This window comes from Myiozetetes cayanensis, unplaced genomic scaffold (genome assembly GCF_022539395.1).
Source record: "Myiozetetes cayanensis isolate MyiCay16 unplaced genomic scaffold, myiCay2020 scf1, whole genome shotgun sequence".
In the NCBI taxonomy this organism is placed as follows: Eukaryota; Metazoa; Chordata; class Aves; order Passeriformes; family Tyrannidae; genus Myiozetetes; species Myiozetetes cayanensis.
This window is the reverse complement of record NW_026086604.1, coordinates 40,818,826-40,834,201: the sequence shown is the minus strand read 5'-3', so window position 1 is coordinate 40,834,201 and position 15,376 is coordinate 40,818,826. Positions and strand designations below refer to the sequence as shown.

Genomic DNA, 15,376 nt, shown 5'->3' with positions numbered 1-15,376 from the left:
GTCGCTTTGGAACTGAAGTATTATCTTCCTGGAAGGTCCTAGGACTTTAGGAATCACAGGAGAAGAAGAAAGTGTACTAAAGACTGCATGTCAAATAGCTGGTCAGGGAAGTGATTCTATCCCACTTTTGCACTGTATTTATCTAATTTTATAACCAGAGCTGCTCTGCAATTTGCTTTGTAACTTGTCTGGATGCAGCAATATGGACTGAAGAAAATAAGCATTTTGCATTTTTTCTGGCTCAGCAAGATCACTTAAAAAGCATGGAATTCATCTGTGAGGTAAACTGACAGTCAGTATGGAAGCTGTGATCTAATTCTCAAGTTTGCATGGCCACCTTACAACGTTTATAGGCAGCCTGACACCAGCTTGAATTATTTAATTCTCAAAACCAAAAAAACTTAGTTAACTGTGGGTTGTAAGGCTTTGAGAATGCAGTTTGTCTATGCAATAAGCACTGCCAGAACCCCCTGGTGACTGGCATCTTTGGACTCCAAATTAATAAGGAAAACAAGAGCATTGTATTTGCTACAATGAAAAATAGTAATTCATGAAATCTGAGCAGAAGACCTACTAATTATATTAATGTAATTGCTGTGTAATTATTCTGTAGAACCCTAAAGCATTCTGTGTCCTATATTCTGATTGCAGAGAAAATATTCACTTGGTTTGTTCAGTGATTCCTGATCATGTCCCACCTTTCAACTGGATAGGGTAGGAGTAGGTTTGGACTACTTTTCCTGAATTTGAGGCCCCTTTCTAATGAAGCATAGAATTCCAATTACCATATTTTGTGAGTGGAAATCACATCAGGGAACTACTGTAATGCCTGTATAACGTGTTTTGGAAGTCTTGCTACATCTTCAGTTTAAATTGTTTCTTTTATAAACACGATTAAAAACCCCACACTATTTCTTAACCATTATCATACCAACTTCTTTCAAGTATGAAGCAGGCTTTTACTTGGTCCAACTTACTGACCAATTTGTATCAGATTTCCTATGCATCTAGGTAAGACATCTTTGCCACTGTTGACCAAGTATCAAATGCTTGACATTAGAGGTTTCCTCTAATAATTAAAACCTTTCTTGGCTCTGAAGCAAAAGTGATGCAGTCTTTGGTAGCGTTGTTTACTGAAGATAACTAGGTCAAATAATATCTAAACTCTTAAAAATACAAATAACTTGATGCATGAAAGCTACTAAACTTTCTTATGTGGAAGACAGATCAGAGAGAGTATCTCTAATGGCCCCTAAAAGAAATGTTAGGAAGTAGAGGAGCTTTTACCCTTCCTCCATTTTAAGTAGTTCACTTTACTACAGTCCCGGTGCAAGTTTTTTTCTGACTTCAGCTCTCTAATTCTTAGAGATACTAAAAAGCTGTTTTTCCTTCTAACAGTCTTTCATAGTGCCCAATGCTGTAGTTCTCAAATGTAATTTACTCCCCCAATCTCCAAAAGTAGTAACCACAACAGACCACTCACCAACAAAGTCATGGTTGGCACAAGCTTACTGAATTGGAAGCCAGGGAATATTTTCTTCCTGGTTCTAGTTCTTAGCCAGTTTTTTCCAGTCACCAGTCTTTTCCAGCAGCATCAGATCCTGACTCGAACCAGGAGAATGCAAATACCATTCCAGAATATAACTGCACATTATTACATCCATAATTTAAAGCCAGAGAGAATTAAGAGAGGATTGAGCCTACATATCCATGCACAAAATGTCCATCAAGCGAGCTGAGCTCCAATAATATAGTAAGGTTAGGCCAGCTACCTGCATTGGTATTTATGTCCTGATCTCAGTTCTAGTCACATAGTATGTGACCTCTGCTTTTCTGTGCATGTATGTGTGGATGTGTGGGTGGGAAGATGAAGAAAGGAGAGGCACCTTCATCATCCAGCTAGTTCTTAATCTTTTGGAATGCAAAGAACAGCCATTAAGCTTATACTTGGTAACAATAAAGTTCTAAGAACATTATATAGACAGATTTTTTTTCCTTTTCTGAGCATCTCCTTACAGTATCTTTGTAAACAGTCCTGTCAACATCTGCTTGGTTGACAGTTCCACTCAAGTTCCACCACTGTGCAAGACTACATACCAGCATCTCACAGTTTCTGCCATTTTTAAAAAGTATTTGCCTCTGCGACCCTTTTTAGGAGAGTCTCACAAAATCTATATGACACATAAACACTCCATCCAAACTGAAATCAATATAAACAAATGAATACAAAGTAAGCTTTGTTAAGGGCATGATCCAGCTTTTCAGCAATACAGGGGCTAGATGTAGAAATCCACCTAAATACTTCCTTATTGTTCTTGATGTCCTCTCAATAACTGAGAAGCTCTAAGCTGATCAGGAAGCTAAGCAAGCTCTACACTGTTTTAACTGCATATATAAGAATAACCCCAATAGGTAAGCTATTTCCCCTGGGATAATATTCCCAAGTGCCTGGCATTGGTGATTTTTTTATAGAAAAGTACAATGCTATGTTGACCTTCCTCAGCTGTACAAAGCAGCTTTATATGGTCTATTTTAAGTGCAACAAGCAGGTTAGAATCCTTGCATAACTGTTTCAACAAAACTTGAAGGTGGATGTTACTAAAAAAGTATTCCAAACTGTACCCTGCCTTCACTTCATGAAGAGGACAAAAAGTAATTAGTCTATCCATTTATTTGAAGTCATCTTGGAATATACTCAGTGGTTATTCTAAAAGGATGATCAATCTTTTCTTACCTCAGAAAAGACTCATCATTAGATATTCCTGAGACAGATGTCTAAATTATCTTTGTCCACACTTCTTACAACAGTTGATAAGAAAACACAGGGTTGACAATATAGATGTTTTTGTTATTGCTGAGCGGTGCTCACACAGAGCCAAGGCCTTTTCTGCTTTTTGTACTGCCCCACTGGCAAGGAAGTTGGGGGTGCATGGGAGGCTGGGAGGAGACACAGATGGTAACAGGTGACCCAAACCGACCAAACAGATATTCCACACCATTTGACATCATGCTCAGTATATAAAGTGGGAAGCAGGAGGAAGGGGGGAGGGAACACTTTGTGTGATGGCATCCATCTCCCCCAGTAAACGTTACACATGATAGTGCTCTGCTCACCTGGAGATGGCTGAACTGCCTTCCATGGGAAACAGTGAATTAATTCCTTGTTTTACTCTGCTTGTGTGCAAGGATTTTGATTTCCCTATTAAACCGTCTTTATCTCAACCCACGAGTTTTCTGGCTTTTACCCTTCCGATTCTCGCCCCCCCCCCGCCCCGAGCCCCCTGGTGGAGTGAGCGAGCAGCTGCGTGGGGCTCGGTGGCTGGCTGGGATTAAACCGCGACACCTTGTTTTTCATAAAGCCTGTGAAAATGTTACACTGCAGAATTCTCTTCCCGCTAAATTTGATTTACACTCTCCAGGAAGAGCCAGCAGTCACAACAGAGTTGATACAGAGAGTTTTACAAGTCTGATTTTGGTAGTAAAGCACGCAGCGGAAGGGAGTGAAGAAGGGAAACCACGGATTTCTAAACTCCATTTAGAAACAAAACTGTCCTTTCACCGGGCTAGGTGCTCATTTTGTTTGGTAACCTCTACGTGTAGGTGTAATAATCCCGGGTTATAAACAAAAAAACACTGGAGAATGCGGGCATCGATCCCGCTACCTCTCGCATGCTAAGCGAGCGCTCTACCATTTGAGCTAATTCCCCGCCCCGCGGGAAACTCCGGGACCGCAGGGCTCTGATCTTCAGCGCCAATTCGAAACTGCGGTTCCACGAGTACGATGCAGTTTTCTCTCTAGCTGCGGCCCCTCTGTTCACAAACGAAAACACATTCAGCGCTCGATTCAAAAACAGGCGTCAAATAATGAATTTCCAACGTTTCATTTAGCATTTCCAAATCCACTAGTGAGGAACAAGGCAAAGCACGAAAGACATCTTTTCCAGGCGTGTATATTTAAAAAAAAAAAAAAGGGGTTTGCTTGCCACTCCTGAAAGATAGTACGTTCTGACATTTGGTTTTCTCGCTACAAAAGTGGTTGGGGTTATTTTTAAAATATTCGTAGGTGAAGTGGTTTTACGCCCATCGCGAATAAAAACACCAGTGGAGAATGCGGGCATCGATCCCGCTACCTCTCGCATGCTAAGCGAGCGCTCTACCATTTGAGCTAATTCCCCCTGCGGGCCCCACACTTATCTTGTCACTGTAGAGCTTAATGGCTACAAACTGCCTTTCCTTCACTTCTGCTTCTTTGCGGTGGGCAGTGACCCCAGGGCGGCCATTCAGAGCACTTAACCACCACTTTCCCTTGAGCTCGCCTACGTTTTTGCCCAAGATGACAGAAAAAGCAACGTGATAAGGCAGAGCAATGTGACAAGGCACTCCATGCTAAGCTCGCACGACAAACTTGTGCCCTGCAGCCACTAGATTTATCCTTCCACGTTGAGAGAAGTCACATCGCGGACAATGCAGCGGAGCAGCTTGAAGATAACACACAACTTGCATTTGCCCTGATATCTCCCTAAGACCATCTAGAAAGCAAAACTCAAACCTGATTTAATTAGCTTGTATCAGTTTACATTAGTATTGAGAAGGAGATGCATTGAAGTGATCTGTGTTAAATGAAAGCATGTGGACACAAAGCCTTCACAGCTGAAATACCCTATGAAAATTTTTAAAATAGAATTAAGAAAGGTTATTTTCAGACATGTACGTAAAGAAGTTCTCCCAAACAAGTTAAGAAATTAGAAGGTTTTACTCACCATCTTACATAAAAACCTAGGAGTAATCACAACAAATGCAAGATCACAAAGTAATGGGCTGTGAATTACATGAAATGCACATCCCAATCACTGAAAATAGTACTACTGCAGAGGTCTTTCCTTGCCCTGATCTGATTTTGGCATTAAATAAAGTGTTTCTCTGAGCTGAATGCTTTAGGCCTTTTCAGTGGCAGCAGAGTGAGATGTGGCGGTGAAGAACAGGGAGATGTGATCTGCCATGTTCATAATGACTCAAACTGCACAGGGTAGATAAAGAAAACTGTACACAGAGCTTAGCCTTGTGAAACATGATACGGGAGAGATCCCAGCCACAGGCGTACAGTGGGCCATCAGTGAGCCTAAGATACGTATGTGCCTGTGAGAAGGACTGAAACTGCTTGTGCATTATTTGCTTGCCCCCTCAAGTTTAGTCAAGTGAGGTAGATAAAGCCAGTAACAATACACCGCAAGAAATGTTAAGAGCAAGTTTTTACTTTTTGTTGTGCAGAGACTGAAGTAAGGCAGGAGAATATTTAACTTCTAGGAAGAATGTCTGCAATGGTACTGTTTGGGTTTAGTTGCACCTCTCGGCCTGAATCTAAATTGTGATAGATTAGAATTACTGCCTTACTTTGGATAAGTTGTAACTTGCTGATGCTCAGTTTCATAATTTATTTTCTTTTGACTGGATGCTGTCCTCCAGTAAATTAAATGCATTAGAGAAAAGCAGAAACACATGTGTTGTGGCATTACTGCACAGATTTTAGTTTACTAGCAGAACTCACTCCTCTGCATTTACAGTGAGAGTATGTCCACTCTCACTGTAAACTACATTTTTGTTCTTTAAATCCAGACAGCATTCTTTGATTTAATAACCTGGGAATAGACCTTTACCCACATGCTTCTTACTGAAAAGTCAGTTAGTATGACTAGACATTAATTTTTATATTTCTGAAATGTTCTCAGTAACCCCATGCATTTAAGATGCAATACTATTTTACTAGAATCAAAGTCAATACATAAAGGTAGAAATGCCTAGAATGTAACATAGGAATATATATATTAATTCTTTCTTTCCATAAACTGTGACAAACATGAACTTTTAAACCATTGTATTTATCATTTCTGTACAGCTAATTATAGAATAAAACTGAAAAAGCAACTAAAGAAAAACAAGAAGAAAAATCTCACTATGCTTCAGTGACTTTTAATTGTAGACTTTCTAGATTTACAGTGCAAATACAAAAAGACTAGTAAGAGATGTAAAAAAAATAGTTCTCTCCTTCCTGAACAAACACTAAGGAGGAATTCTTCAGGAAAATAAGTTGTTTTATCAAAGTAACATAGCAGAAAACGCTTCTCATATGTCAAGTGAATATTCTGACTTTTCAGCTATCAGGCTTTCCACATAAACACAGTGGCGACTCAGTGGTGTTAAACAAGCAGATTGACTCAAGAAGGTAATTCTGACTGAGACAAACTATGGATCAGCAGAAGTAAACCCACCTAAAAGTCAAAATTAACGGGGAATTAGCTCAAATGGTAGAGCGCTCGCTTAGCATGCGAGAGGTAGCGGGATCGATGCCCGCATTCTCCAGTGTTTTGACCGACTGCAGCTCAAGGGGAGACGAAGATTTTCTTGCACGCTCTTCAGGTTCCTGAAAGAAAAATCTATAGCTGGTGATAAAAGACAGACCATTTCGTGAGGCAAATAAAACTCGAGAAGAAACATCAATTAACAAGTAGGGTACACTTGCATGCTCCCTGAAAAACAACTCCTCCACAGAAGGATCTAATACTAAAGCTGCTCTGTAATACAACAACGTCTGTCCATATGATTACAGTGAGTTTTACTGCGAACTTATTACTAATTAGTTTTTATGATACGAAAAGTTAGTGGAATTGGCCATGAGAAGATGAAATGTCTATAATCATCTCTACAATCATCAGCTCGCCCTAGAATTACTCTCTCTCCAGCTACCTTGCCCTCGCTAAAGCTAGGATGAGCAGGGCACACTTGTTTCCTAACTCGAGTTTCAAGGGACATTCAGTCTCTCAGAGTTTTACTCAATTTCTTCCCCAAATCATGATAAGAAAATAATTTGCACTTTAAAAAAAAAGCTTAGCTTTGATCAGCGTAAATAACTTTAATTCATACTGTGCATATGTTCGTTAAAATTGATTCATTCCAATCCTTACAAAACTGCTAAAGGAAGATACATCTAAATCTAACACAGCCTCACAATATAAGATGGTATAAACGGTGAATGTTATCACCAAAAATCAGAAGGAACAGTCAAACGCCAGTGTATTTCTGTTTCATTCTTTAAAGCCCATTAACAGGCACTTATTTCTTTTTTGTGGTGGAAGAAGACACCCTAATTTTCGATGAAATAGAAGTTTACAAGCCTCTCTTTCCTAAAGCAGGAAGAGACGAAAAAAACACTTGGAGAATGCGGGCATCGATCCCGCTACCTCTCGCATGCTAAGCGAGCGCTCTACCATTTGAGCTAATTCCCCGGGTGAGCCCCAACACCCTTTATCGACAATTCCTACTTTCACTTTTCGCACCGACGGGCCAGTGCCACAAAACATACCGACATTTGAACCGCTGTCTCGAGTACAAAGAAAACCTTCCCTCTAAAATCACCACAGCTGGGCAGTCAGAGCCCTTCTAATCCCCTACTGAAGTAGGGAAGGCAATTACAATTAGTAAGTAGGGAGGCAATGACTAGGTAGACAATAACAGAACACAGCCTTCCAGGGAAACGCAGAAACAATCAGGACTTCCTCAAAGCGCACTGCTTCTGACAGCCTTAAAGGGAATTTTGCCTCACGTGAAATCTGGACTCCTTGAAGTAACAGCTGCCATCTGGATAACATACTGCCTATGTTTCCAGGCAATTGCAGACTTACCTTCACACCAAACAATAACTGCTGCTAAGAGAAATCTGGATATATTTAGATAGTGTATTTTTCAAAAGAGATTTTCCCTATTTGTAATCCCTAGGTGGAAGACAATCAGCTAAATGATTTTACCCATCTTCACATTTTACAATATAAATATACATATGACAGAGTAGGTAGAGTTCTTCCAGTTCTTTCTCTTGTGGCAATAGCGTCTGAGCTCATATTATAAAAAGGGGATTAAAAAAAAAAAAAAAAGCACCCAGGCAAATGGAACTCTGGGAAACAAAGAAATAGTTCACATTATTTATTTGCATCTCTCAGGAATTTTTACATTGTGACTTTATCACCAGAAAGACATGCACACATACATATAAAAAACCAAGAATACACAGTTAAAACGTAAAAATAATACATCCTTACTATAATGAAAGAGCAGTGAAAACTCTGTTCAATGGTTTGGTTTCAGCAAAAAAGAGAAAGTTGTGAAATTTTACTACACTTGCAAAATTAAATAATTGGCCTTTCTGGAAAAAAAGACTACCTGAAATTAAATGAATTCAATAACTACAGAAACAACTCTTGGTTTGCCCAAGATCCTTTAAGACACGTCAATCACACTGACACATGAAAATTTTTCAAGTCTTTCCTCTCCAGTGACTTAAGTGATTTCAGACTGCACAACAACCAAATTTCAGACTTTGGGCTAACCCTAAAGCCCTGGACCTAAAGTCCTGTACTGACTCTCCCATTAACAAAACTCCAGTATCTTGCTATATGCTCCCTCACCCTGATTGAAAGAGATGGCTTTGGGAAAAAATGTTCCTCCCTCTCCTATTAAAACCTAATCAGTGTGGAAAGAAGCATCTGAAATTAATTTACAGGAGACAGTTAAGCTCTTACAGCTGGCATTATTCTACAAATACCACTGACATTTAAAGAACTGGCTGACCCAAACTCCCACAAGTCAGTACATCTGGCAAAGTAAGGAAGCTCACTGCTACTTCTACTCTAGGATGTCTCACATGACCTGTAGGATTTTGAATCCAGGGCTCCAAAATGTCCAGCATTTCCTTTGCTTAGTCATACATTAACCTAGAAATGCAGCACTTAAGAGATTATGGTGCTCTGGAATGTTTTCATCGTAGCTAAATCCCACTTTCAGAAGTGACTCAGAGTTATGCCATGGTTTGGCACTATACATTTCAGTACACTACAGCTGTAGCTGTAAGTGAGTTGACTTGATTCCTAAAAATTCCACTCAATATTTTACCTTGTTTTAGCCATAATACCTTCTGCTCTCAGTATGACTGACAAAACTAGGTACTCTAAAATCACTCGCAGACAAAAATTACTACTTTTCTCCATCAGGAGTATGTACCTCTTTGCTATAACTTTCAAAGCAGTTGAAAAAAAACCACTCCAAACAAACAAAACCAACAAAAACATCAAAACCAAACAACAATAATCCTCAAGTTCTTAATTTGTTCTTGGTCATTAAAAAAAAAAAAGTCTTAGTATTAATTCTGAACAAAACTCACCTAAGGCTTAAAAACACCTATGTTGTAAAACAATTATAAGATCTTATACACCACTATACAGCCATTTTAGAACTACAACAGGGAAACCAGACCTGTCAGTAGAAGAGCTGCATTCACTGATAAAGATACATGCTTACAGTGTACTCAAAACACGAGTACAGCACAACAATATCACAACCAAGCTCACAAAAGAACACACGAAGTTTAAGATAGCACCCACTTCCACAAGTTCTTCCATCCACATTACCCTCTGATTTGATTCTGCCACTTCTCACTTAGGCTCAGTGTTACACTCCGAGGGAACTCTGGATGAGCAGTAGCAGAAGAGAAAGGAAAGAAAACAACAACCATTAAATTCTTACTAATGCAAGTGTAGGACTAGCTGGTTGCAGATGTTGAGAGCAATTGAACAAGAGCTGGAGCCTGAGTCACGGCAGCGCAGCGCAGGAGCAGCAAGCGCCCCACAAGAACTCATGAAACCACCCCTTCTGCTGAGAAGCAGCACTGCCCACTGCACCTCCTCCTCCGAACAAGCACTCCCACGACTGCAAAACTGGACTTCATGAGACCCACTAGAACAACCATCACGACCAGAATGGCCCCGAGTAAAAAGGCTGCACACAAACCTCCTCTGCCTGCTTTGGCTTTCGGTGGTCTCAGCGTGCACTCGCTCGGGGTGACGAGAACCCCAACAGAGCCTCCCTGCCAGAATGTTCCCACGTTCCCGCCCCCTCAAGACCTGGCCTCTGCTCCGCCCTTCCCAGGCACCAAGCACACCCTGTGCTGTTCTAGAGCTTTCTGCCGATGCATATGTTTCCACCCACTCCAGTGACAACTCACTCCCCCTGGGCAGCTGCTGCCCTCTTTTTTTTTTTCTTTATAGGTGGTGCAGTGAGCAGGCTGTGCTGGGAGGTTTGTCATCATGTGAATAGGGAAATGCCGAAGCTGTGTCTCCTAATACTGCTTGAGGCAGTTGTGGGGATGGCAGGTAAGTCTTCAAAAGAAAAGCCACCAACCTGCCTGGTGGCCAGCTGTGGTGTTCCCTCCTGAGCTGCCTTCTGTATCATCTCTGTTGGAGAAGGTAATGTTGGAAAGAGAAGATTTTTATCCTGATTTTTCCCAATGTGCTGGTGGTAAGTTGCAGGAATAATAGCCAAGTGTGTATGCCTTTACATGGACCTAAATGTTTTTTTTTTTTCATAATGGAAATTCATAATTTGGTTTATGCTCATGCATTTTCTTAGGTATTGCTTTGAGGGTGGAGGATGGAAAACACAATTGAAAAAAATGTATATTAATATGAATTTAATTCTCATCTTCCAACCACAGTCCTCGTAGTTTCTAACACTTGAGAGCATGGCTTCTAAATAATTTTGATACGTAATACCTTTTTTTGTCACTTCCCTTTTTTTCTTAAGGAGATTATAAAACATAAGGGTTGTTTGCAACTGTAAAAGCTATTTCTGTCTTGTAAAAAAATCTTGGTCTCTGAACCTTTAACATCAGGTTAACTGCTAACAAGAAAAAGCAGTTTTATTAGTACACTGGAAAGCCCACTTTTGCTTTACCCAGCCAGCAGGCTTGGTAAAGCTGTGTAGGCTAAGGTGCTCTAGCTTACACCCTTCTTCCTTAGCTCCTTGGAGTCTCTGGAGTTTTGGCAATGACACATCTCTTGTAACCGCTATGCAGGTGCTTTTAGGCCCTGATGAGCAGCAGCATCAGGTGGTTGATACTGCATAAATAAGATCAGGTGGGGAAAAAAAGTGCCTTGCTTCAGCTGGATTTTGTATCACAGTTTTCCACCTAGTGTTTTCAACAGAAAACCTGCTGATGTGCCTGTGCATGTTCAAGTAGCTGCCACAGAAAATGGAAATTATTTACATGGCAAAGATATCTCCTTACTACACCAGTGTTACAACTATACCATTTTCATGCTGGGTTTAATCTTTAAAACATGCTACAAATATTGAAAAACTATACACAATCAATTACACAGCCCTGCTGCCAAAAAAAAAAAAAAATCTCAGACAAGACTTACTTTAGTATTAAAAAACCCCAACCCAAACAACAAAATTTAGTATAGCTTAAACTGACAGCTGGCCGTAAGTCCACAGCAGCTTTATATTTGATTTTTACTCTCACTAGCACTTAGAACTGAAAACTATATTTTTTTCTGAATACCATTATTCTTTCTTCCCCTTCGTATTTTTTTGTGGCTGGCACTAACAAATTAGTGCTGACGCTTGTCAAGCACCAAGTGAACACTGCCAGATAGAGACGAGACAGTAAGTTACTGTCAGTTATTCCTATTCTGTGTTGCCACCTGTCAAAGAATCCACCTCCAGGAACAACTGGATTGGCATGTCCAGTAGCTTCTAGCCATCCATCACATGTCAGGGCTAATGTCCATAATATGATTCAGCATCACCAGAAGCCAGTAAGATGATGTAAAAAACAAGCCAGGCTAGTTAGAAACCAATCAGGTGGCGATCTCATCTGCACTCGTGCTTGATTTTCCCCTTAGCGTAACTTTAACTTCATGGATGAGTAACTTCTTCCATTGTGCTGTGGAATGAGAAATGCAGCTTAACTTTGCACAGAACCATTGTCTGTGTGCCAGCACAGTGCAGGAACAATCTACTCTGTAAATGAAGATGTTCAAGCAACAGTGAGAAAGTCACCATGTGGTAGATTATGTGCTATATAATTTGGCTGTATGTGCAAGAACACATAGAGCTTATAGAAAAGAGCAGAAAGGCACACTGCCATGACATATCCAGTGGAGTTTGCAAATTCTTCTCACCCTTCAGAGAATCAGAGACAGAACCAGCTCTCTTGCTTGGTACATCACTTTATGTTTCAAAGAGATACCTGAAATGTTTCTGCTGTTAAAATAAGTAGGGGGAAGATGTAAAGTGGAGCTCAGCCTGGGTTTGGTTGAGCTCAAGACAACCTGGGTTGACCAACTACATGTATGTAGAAGTGGTTACAGGTGCTTTCTTTCTTTCTTTCTTCTTTTTTTTTTTTTTTTAAATCAGTAACAGCTGTGGCCAGCAGGACTAAGAAAGTAATTGTCCCCCTCTACTTGGCACTGGTGAGGCTGCACCTCGAGGCCTGTGTTCAGTTTTGGGCCCCTCACTACAAGAAGGACATTGAGGCGCTGGAGTGTGTCCAGAGAAAGGCAGTGGAGCTGGTGAAGGGTCTAGAGGATAAGTCATATGAGGAGTAGCTGAGGGAGCTGCAGTTATTTAGCTTGGAGAAAAGGAGCTTGTAGCCAGGTGGGGGCTGGTCTCTTCTCCCATGCAACTAGCGACACGATGAGACAACATAACCTCATGCTGTGCCAGAGGAGGTGCAGGTTGGACATCAGGAGGAATTTCTTCCTGGAAAGGGCTGTTAAATATTAGAATGGACAGCTCAGTGAAGTGGTGGAGCCACCATCCCTGGAGGTGTTCAAGAAATGACTGGACATGGCACTCTGCTGTGGTCTAGTTGACATGGTAGTGTTCAGTCATAGGTTGGACTTGATGATCTCAGAGGTCTTTTCCTCCCTAATTGATTCTGTGTGATTCTGTTAAGCAGAAGCAACGATGCTGGGGGAAGAACAGACCAGGTGACAGGGGATTGTAGAATGAGAAGGGCAAGACTTTGTGGAAGGGGAGAGTGCTATTCCGAGGAACCAGGGAAGCAAATGTGATGAGAAGAAGCCCTGGGGGTGGTTCATGAGTTGAGCTGCAAGGGTGACGACAGAAGACCTGGCAGCAAGGAGCGCAGCCCCTGTGGCCAAGGCACTGTTGCTCCTTGGAGGGGCAGGCCAGGCCCTAGGGGTCTGTGGGTACAGTTTTGGGGGGACCTTACATCATCATGTTCCCTGCCTACGATATAGCAGGCAAGTCGTGTGAACACGAATGTGTTCGTGTTTCAAAGAGTCAGTGTTTTAAGGCTGTTAAAAGTAATGTATTAATAACAGGGAAGTGCATTTGGTGAGGTAATAAGTAAGAAAAATAAGGTAATAAATAAGGAAAATACAGATGTGTTTTCTTTTCACTAGACTCTCCCACCCCAGAGACGCCAGACACCTTCCAAAAGGATGTATGTGTGCATATTTATATGTACTTTTACATAAAAGATGTGTGTGTGTATATGCACACACACATAAGTAGAAACTTTGACTGTAAAACTGTTTCAATCAAGAGTATATTTTTTTCATTCATTAAACGTTTCTTGAACCTGGCTTTAAACATTTGTGCCCTGAAAATTGGAAAGACTATGGTTTTATTGTTGAATTTGGAACAGTTAGTCAATAAAAGTTGGGCTTTTTTTTCATTGACACATTTGGTTTCTTTTAAGTAATTCAGTGTTTTGGAGAGCTTCTTGTATGAAAACAGCAAAATAACAAAGACTTGTGTTATAAAAGGATGAATAAGATTATTCTGGTACTGTAATTGCTGAAAGATGTGTCCCATGATTCCAGCTGTGAGCTGCAGTCAGTTTTTGGTGAGTGGAAAGAATGACTCAGCAAGAAACAACAAATTTATAATCAAATGTAGTTGTGCTGTGGTTTTTGGTAAGTTTAGAGTGTGTGTCTCCTAGTCCCAAGAAATTTTTTTTCAGAAGGGGAATTAGCTCAAATGGTAGAGCGCTCGCTTAGCATGCGAGAGGTAGCGGGATCGATGCCCGCATTCTCCAGTGTTTTCAGTGTTGATTACATCGTAAACCAGACAGCAACACTTCAAAATGTTTTTCTTGTATACTGGTGTAAAGAAACCTGAAAGAACTGTAATGCAGAAAAAAGTTAACATTGTTTTAAATATTTAATTTTTTCATTTCAAAATTCTCTTTGTTCTCTTGCCTACAGGAAGAAAAAAATACAATCTTTGCATGAAATAACAAAACTTACTGACATTTTAATGTAATAATAAACGACATCACCGATTTATTGAGAAAAGTAAATGAGAAGTTTTTTGATTGGTGCGTAAATCTTTGGTTAATGATTTCATTCATTAGTTGACTTTAAATTTGATATTATAGTTTAGTGCATACTGAACAAAATTTTGTATTCGTGTCTGTAAGACTCATTACTTTAGTTCTATTTTGGTTGTGTAGAGCTGCTTGTTAGAAAGAGTGGTCTAGACTATTCTGTAGCTCTTTTGCATCTGGTATCAAGATTGTGTCCTTTAGTCAGAAGAAACAGGTATGCTGTTCACTGTTAGCATAGGATTGCCTAAAAAAGAAGTATTAACCCTGAAAAAATAAGCGTACAGGCATGGGAGCAAGTCCTCATTGGTGAAGAGGTTTCAGGTTAGCTGGAGGAAAAAATGTTTTGCATCCTTGTTTTTTGATCTCTACCAGAAGAATCTGTAAATGAGTTTGACTCCTTATAAACTGTAAAGGAAAGAACTAGGAGTATTTATAAAACAGGATTCCAAGAACAGCAGGTGGATGCTGTCACTGGTTAGCGAGGGACAGGCTTTTTTTGTGAGAAGCGCTGCTGGCAGCAGCCCTGTGCTCGGGCTGTGAGCCCTCCTGGGAGTTCCTCACCAGTGTCCCCTCCCTCCAGTGACCCCCGGCACAGGTTTTGGGATGTGTCCCGTCTCAGGTGTGTTTGCCCGCATGTAGCTTTGGTGAGCCTTTCCCTCCCGTCCTTGTGAACGCCGACAGGGCCCTCTCGGATGCCGCCCCTCCCGCATTCTGCAAGGGGAGCTGCCTTCTCTCATCTGCCTACGGGACCCAAACACCGAGCCAGGCTGTGGTTCCCAGGTGGGATGCTACTGGCAGCGGAGCTCGGCGCTGGCTTCTGTGGGGCCCTTGGAACTTTTTCTTGTAGTTGACTTCTGTAGGTGAAGAAACATTTGGCTTCATGGCTAGACATTCTTGGTATTCATTTTCCACTAGTTTTTATGCTACTAAATGTTGAGTATTTCTGCCTTTGAAACCGTCACATCATTCACATCATTCTGAGGAACTAGATCTAATTGCCACCTCTTCAATATATTCCTCTGAGTATTTCTGTGGCTTTTTTTTTTTTTTTTTCTCCAAAGACCCTCCTTAATCTAAGTGCCTTGTTTAGGAGCAAGCTAAAGAACGGGAGTTGGGAGTGAAGCTTCCCCGCTGCGTGCCGAACTTCTTTTTTCTTTTTTTTCCTGGAGCGTGGGATCTGGGCTGAGA

The 15,376-nt window shown here is 40.8% G+C and overlaps 5 non-coding genes across 5 annotated transcripts; 2 read left to right on the top strand and 3 right to left on the bottom strand.

Moving 5' to 3' along the window:
• Positions 1-3,634: 3,634 nt before the first annotated feature.
• TRNAA-AGC (transfer RNA alanine (anticodon AGC)) lies at positions 3,635-3,707 on the bottom strand. Its single transcript has one exon. It is a non-coding gene; the product is annotated as a tRNA-Ala (tRNA).
• A 395-nt stretch (positions 3,708-4,102) lies between these two features.
• Positions 4,103-4,175, bottom strand: TRNAA-AGC (transfer RNA alanine (anticodon AGC)). The gene has a single exon. It is a non-coding gene; the product is annotated as a tRNA-Ala (tRNA).
• A 2,109-nt stretch (positions 4,176-6,284) lies between these two features.
• On the top strand, positions 6,285-6,357 carry TRNAA-AGC (transfer RNA alanine (anticodon AGC)). The gene has a single exon. It is a non-coding gene; the product is annotated as a tRNA-Ala (tRNA).
• An 850-nt stretch (positions 6,358-7,207) lies between these two features.
• TRNAA-AGC (transfer RNA alanine (anticodon AGC)) lies at positions 7,208-7,280 on the bottom strand. The gene has a single exon. It is a non-coding gene; the product is annotated as a tRNA-Ala (tRNA).
• Positions 7,281-13,824: 6,544 nt separating this feature from the next.
• On the top strand, positions 13,825-13,897 carry TRNAA-AGC (transfer RNA alanine (anticodon AGC)). Its single transcript has one exon. It is a non-coding gene; the product is annotated as a tRNA-Ala (tRNA).
• Positions 13,898-15,376: the final 1,479 nt, after the last annotated feature.